This window comes from Etheostoma spectabile, chromosome 9 (assembly GCF_008692095.1).
Source record: "Etheostoma spectabile isolate EspeVRDwgs_2016 chromosome 9, UIUC_Espe_1.0, whole genome shotgun sequence".
NCBI lineage: Eukaryota > Metazoa > Chordata > Actinopteri > Perciformes > Percidae > Etheostoma > Etheostoma spectabile.
The window spans coordinates 10,021,646-10,028,609 of NC_045741.1; positions in this window are offsets into that span (position 1 = coordinate 10,021,646).

A 6,964-nucleotide genomic window follows, 5' to 3' on the forward strand; every position below is an offset into this window, starting at 1 on the left:
ACAATAGCTGCACCAAACTGTAGCCCCAAACAGGGCTAAAACAATCAGTTGTTGTGGCTTCAGCAGTTGTAGGAGCCACAGATGTGGGTGCAGCAGTTGTTGGAGTCACTGTTGTTGGGGATGCAGTTATTTGTTCCACAGTTGTTGCTGCAGCAGTTGTTGGGGCTGCGGTTGTTTGTGCAGTTGTTGTGGGTGCAGCAGTTGTTGGAGCCACTGCTGTTGGGGCTGCGGTTGTAGGTGCAGCAATTGTGGGTGCAGTAGTTGTAAATGCAGCAGTTGTAGGAGCCACAGTTGTTGGGTCTATGGTTGTAGGTGTAGCGGTTGTTGGTGCAACAGTTGTAGGTGCAGCAGTTGTTAAAGCCACGGTTGTTGGGGCCGCGGTTGTTGGTGAAGCTGTTGTGGGTGCAGCAGTTGCCGGGGCCACTGTTGTTGAGGCAGCTGTTGTAGGTAAAGCAGTTGTTGGAGCCACTGTTGTTGGGGATGCGGTTATTGGTTCCACAGTTGTTGGTGCAGCAGTTGTTGGTGCAGCAGTTGTTTGGGCTGCGGTAGTTGGTACAGTTGTTTGGGCTGTGGTTGTGGGTGAAGCAGTTGTTGGAGCCACAGTAGTTGGTGCAGCAGTTGTAGGAGCCATGGTTGTAGGTGCCACAGTTGTTGGTGCAGCTGTTGTAGGTAAAGCAGTTGTTGGAGCCACTGTTGTTGGGGCTGCGGTTGTTGGTGCAGCTGTTGTGGGTGCAACAGTTGTAGGAGCCGTGGTTGTAGGTGAAGCAGTTGTTGGACCCACTATTGTTGGTGCTGCGGTTATTGGTTCCACAGTTGTTGGTGCAGCATTTGTTGGGGCTGCAGTTGTGGGTGCAGCGGTTGTAGGCACCGCAGTTGTTGGGGCCAAAGATGTGGGTGCAGCAGTTGTTGGGGCTGCAGTTGTGGGTGCAGCTGTTGTGGGTGCAGTGGTTGTAGGCACTGCAGTTGTTGGGGCCAAAGATGTGGGTGCAGCAGTTGTTGGGGCTGTGGTTGTTGGTGCAGCTGTTGTTGGTTCCACTGTTGTGGGTGCAGCAGTTGTCGTTGTCACAGTTGTAGGTGCACTGGTTGTTTGTGTCGCTGTTGTTTGTTCAGAAGACAAAGGTGCGGAAGTTGTCGTTGCAGCCGTTGTTGGTGCAGCAGTTGTAGCTGCAGCACTTGATTGTGTAGGACTTGTTAGGGCTGTAGTTAATGGCGCCGCAGTTGTGGGTAACACAGTTGTTGGGGTTACAGCCAGAGTTGTGATGGTCGAAGTTACAGCTGTTGTCAATGTGGCCACAGTCGTTGGGGTGGCAGTTGTGGGAGTTGCAGTTATAGGTCGACCCCTTTGAATATTTGTCACAGTGAATTTATGGGCTGATCCATTCAGGAGCTGTTCCCTAAATAACTAAATGGCAGGAAAACAAATATTTAAATTGTGGATGCCTTATCATTGACAATTTTAGGTGATGAGCCTTCAGAAAAGTTATTTTACACATTCTGTTTCACACACCTGTTTAACACCTTCAATGATAGTTTCATTGCTGACTTCTCCAATAGAAGTTATCTTAATCTGTAGATGTACAAGGGATTCCAAGCCTGTAGGCATAAAAAATAACGTGTAAATTAATTTAAAAAATCTGGGTTTTGTGTTTTTAAAATTCCTGTGATCCTGAGTTGTTGGGGCAGTTCTTAAACATAAACTCAAACATTCCATTGTCCCGAATTTAACCATCTGAAACGTGAGTATCAAATTCCAAACGCAAGTAGGTTTGTGGGGATAAATGAGTCTTGCTCCCAATGCAAATATAAAATGGTAAAAGTAGCTACATTACTAGTGGTTTGGTTGTAATGTGCAATAAAACAATCAGTTATTTCCCATTCCCTTTAGAAGCAGGGGAGCCTGTTCCATGGCGGATTGCTATTATGATGGTGAATTTGCTAGGTGCACACTGTTAAAAGTCCCATGGCATGAAAATTTTACTTTGAGGTTTTTAAACAATATGAGTTCCCCCCAGTCTGCCTATGGTCCCCCGGGGGCTAGAAATTGCAATCGGTGTAAACCGAGCCCTGGGTATCCTGCTCTGCTTTTGAGAAAATGAAAGCTCAGATGGGCCTTCCTCATTTATATCATAAACACAACCACAATTCATGGAAATGTTGTTTAAAGAAAGGTCATATTCTCTCCTTGTATTTGTGTATGGTTTTCAAAAATGGGAACTGCTGGGTCCGTGAGATGACAGAAGCAAAGTGTATGCGTTGTGCACACTCTACATTGCGGCCAAGCATGCGCCCTTAAAATAACATCTCAATAACGCACCACTGAGTTTAGACTAGGTTTTTCCTGGTGTGTGGCAGAATTTTCTGAAACTGCAAAATAATAATAGGGAACATTTGTGCTGGAACTTGTCTCCTTTTTTTGCTGAACCGACCCTAGGAGCGCAAATTCATTCCCTAATTTACCAACGTGAGTCTGTGGAGGGAAAAAACATTTGTCTGTTGCAAAATAGGAGTGATACATGCGTTGACATACAAAGTCAATTGCGCTGGGTACAAGATGGGGGCCCTATTATTGCACATACTTACTGTATATATTTTAACCAAACTATACAAATGCATTTAAACTGCCTAAAATGATGGCTTATCGATACTGTGTGTGAATGTGAATGTTAAACTACCTTGTCAAGTCAATTGACTATTTTTCATTAAATGTATGAAAAATAAAATGACCTTGTCAGGATCCTCTACAGGAATTATCCTCATATATACATTTATCAGGAATGCAAATAATGTGTGGACATAAAACAACTAATAAAACTTGTGTGATTCTTTACAAGTATTGCAGTTCCACTACTAAAGTAAAGGCATAGATTGTAAAATTAACAATCCTGGCCCGTTCGGAGCACATGCTTCACAGCAACCTTCGCCAATGATGACAATGACATTGAACATGATATAGGCTACCTACATTGAAAATAATAAACAGAATAAGATTGATTTTTAATGAATGCTGAGGCGCTTTGTTTACTCATACATTGTATGAGTATAACTGTATACAATGTTATTGACTTTAAAGCTTGCTAGCATGACATTAGCAATCTGTCTTGTGTCTGTCTGAGCCAAAAGGTTTAAATGTCTAAATATCAAGTATCTCCCGTTGCCAAGCGTGGAAAGTCATGTAAGGCGTGCGTGCGTGCGTGCGTGCGCTTTATCTTAATTGAAATGCCCAAGACAAATTTCCTCCTAAGGGAGACAAAAAAAAGCTCATCATTTTGTATTGACTTGGTTTTACCAATGTAAAACCAAGTCAATACAAAATGTATGCTGTGTGTACTTCGATCATATCAATCACCCTCCAGTCGGTCCTAAAATGTCTGTAAACTGTTGTAAATCTTAACAACTCTTCACTAAAAGAGGCAAGCAGCTGCCTTCTTGCACCATCCACATTTCTTTCAAAATTTGCCATTTTCAGTGTGTAGCCTTTTATAGCTTGAAGTTTGTTGTTTCCGAAAGTGAAAGGATTTTGTAAACAGCAAATTCCTGGAAAAGTACATTACTTCTGTTGATCCAGACTGTATAATGGGTGGCTGTGTATAAAGTGTTTTGTTTCCAGGAGCAGGGCATTCTAAATATTGAATATGTGCCAGTTTGTTCTTTTGACCTTACTCTACAACCACATCCTCACTTCCTCAGAGACTACATTAGGGGTTAATGACTGACGAGGTCCCCAATATGGCAAAATGATACACATATAATAAGACACCTTACCTTACATTAACCCTTACTAAAACATACTGCAACTACAAATAACCTGTTGAACTTTAAGTTAAAAGTAAAATGTTTTGTCTGCCACACCAATATTTATTGTAATGCGCTTGTTAAATATTCTCCAGTATTCTCAACACAGGACCATTCAAGCAGTAAATGGCATTGTATTTAAATTCCCAACAACTAATGAAGTCCAATATCTCGTGTGCCTTGTTCTTAATGCTTTGTCTGTCTTGTCCTTGTTTTTCTTTAATTTAATATTTTGTATTTATAGTTTTAATTTTACGCAGCAGGCCGTATAACAATGGAGCGTGTAATGGTGACCACATGAATTTTCTACTTGTAGATAATAAAGTTTACCTTGACTTTGTTGACAAATCTATTTCAATACAGAACAGATCAAAATTGTTTTAAATGGGAGATTAATAGCAGGAAATTATAGATGATATCTTGTAGAATGTAAAAGACAGACTGAAACACTGAAAAACCTTTGGATACCTAACGCTATGTCTCAGAAAGTAAAATGCAAATAAACAAAGACATACAAATATAATTTGAATAGTTACTTTGTTCAGACGATGTGTGTAAATATCCCAAAAAACATATCCAAATAAGGAATATTCCTTCCATGATGACTGGTGCTACTTATCGCCACTCCAGATGCAGGAAAATATTCTGTTAATCATTGCATTTTGCGGTTACTATGTGAATCACTCCTCCCTCCTTTGTGGAGTGACAAGGCATTGTTGACAGACGCTATTTTTTTCACAACCTGAAGAACCAAGAACCAGAAAACATACAAACATGCATGTCATGACAAAAAAAATGACAGTAGGACACTACAAACTAAATCGTAAAACCATAAAATCATTTAATTGATACCAGCATAGGCTGACAATTTTTTTTTTAAATAATTAGCAATTAGTTGAATTGCTTTATGAGTCAGCTTCTAGTAAGTACAGTAATGATTGTGAAGGTAGCTTAGTTTTTGTATACTTGGGTCTTTGTTTCAATGCTTTTTATCAGTGAAATAGCTCTTTCCTCTAAGGATGATATTTACAATTCTAAACAAAAGCCAAGATGGAAAATTAGTTGCCAGAGTAAGTCATTTAAAGTTCATGAGTGAGTCTTGAGGGCAAAATGTTTTGATTTCAACACAGGTACAAGCTTACCAAAACAGAATGTGATACTAGCAACACTTGGTAGTTAATGGCACCATAATGTAACGTCCTTTATGAAAGACTTGAAGCTTTTATTGATATTTGTTTGGTAGGACTTTTCTGCATAGCAGTGCAAAATGGATTTATTTTATTTGATACAATATATACTTATTCTCTATATTTTAATTCATAAAGGCAAATTACTGTAACAACACTTTTACAGGACTCATCTGCTCTTTGCTTTGCAGTCAGTTTTAACTTTACTGTTCTACATTATTACTTTTTATTACATGACTTAGTTGAATTCTAATGTAGAATGCGGTCTCTTAAGTACAACACACTGTTGCCATAGAGGCAATGATTTATTAGCGAGTGGCATCCGAACGTCGATACAGTGATGCTAAAGTTTTAGCTTTGCTAGCTAGCTACATTGCAATGTGTTTATGTTAACGTTAACTTACAGGCGTCAACATCCAGCGGCTGTACAAAAAGGAAACGAGATGAATGAGGACATATACGTCAACAGAATTATTCCCAAAGAAGCCATTCACCGTGCCTCACTTCACCATCAACGGAAATGTTGACCCCTTCAGGCTGATTCAAGACCCGGGTCCGGATCACCCTGTTCGGGTTGTATTCACTAACAACCGCCTTGCTCTACATTATGCTTTACATATTTTTACTGGTATCACAACTTTAATTTAATCCACATGCTTTGAACTCTAAGCTTAACTTTAATCAATAAAAATTATACCTGAATTCTCGTTTGAATATTTTCTACCACCAACAATATCTGGTTATTTATCTTTTCATACACCCCAACATTGAAGACTTGGAATGCTTTTGCTGCTGTGTTTCTATAGTAAACAGTTAAAGTTTATACAGTTTAAGCCATATAAAAGGTGTTATTTTAGATAGATTGTTTCTGGGCTATACGTCTTGAATATCATGCACTGTGGATGATTCTACCATTTTTATAGCTAGAACAGTATGTTTCTTCTCCAGGTTTCTATTGTGGAAAACGTTGTTTCACTAGGTTTTGTGTGTTACGCCACTGCGCATCCATATGAGTGCCCTTAACGACCCAAAGCCAGTCAGTCACCATAGGATAACATGAGAAAACTCGTTGAGTGAGTTTTTATTTGGTAAATCTGAACGTGGATGCAGGTGTTTCCAGGTGATAGGGGCAAAGGGTGTTATCGATTTGGCTGGAGGGGAAGAGCAGATCCAATATGGTTGAGGAACGGCCAGGCAAAGGTGGTTAGAATTTTCCGGGTGAACTGCAGACAAAGGAACAGGAGGCAGATTAGCAACAGGTAAAAACAACTGGATGGCAGCGCGAACTTTGCAAAGATTTAAGCTGATACGCAGGCACAACATACTGGTTTGGCTAACGATCTGGCAGCTTTTATGGTGTAGAGGTGATGAGCCAAACCGGGTGTGCAGATTGTAGATTGCTGATGAGACACAGGCGTGGGTAGTTGCAGAATCTCCCGCCTTGCCTCGTAGCCAGGCAACCAGACAGGGTGCATTCAAGGAACTCAGGCAGAAAACAGACTCAAGGGGTGGGGATTATGACATTGAGCCGCAACACCTAAACACTGGTGATGGTCAAATGAAGCTTTGCGAAGCTTGACTTTATTTTAAAGAAAAGAGATATTGAAAAAAGCTAAATACTGTCTTTTTGAAGCGTGAAGGCTACCGTAGCTGTAATACGTAATTTGAACTGTGTGGTGCGAGAGAGTTGATTGTAATATACAATCTCAACCAAGGAGGTAAGCCTCTCTTCTATAGGCGTAGCTCCCATGGCGCCATTTTAATGCTACGAAGCCATCACCTGCAATTAGCATCCCATTGACTGCCATTCATTGTGGCGCCACTTTAACAGTGAAAACCTTTACATCTGAAGCGTTTCAATTGCTTTATTTCTAAAGAAACACGACCATGTTTAAATCACCGTATTATCAGGAGAAGCACGCAGACAGTTTGGACTTACATTAGCTGTTGAGGTTTAATAACCAATGTTAACTAGCATGTTAGTT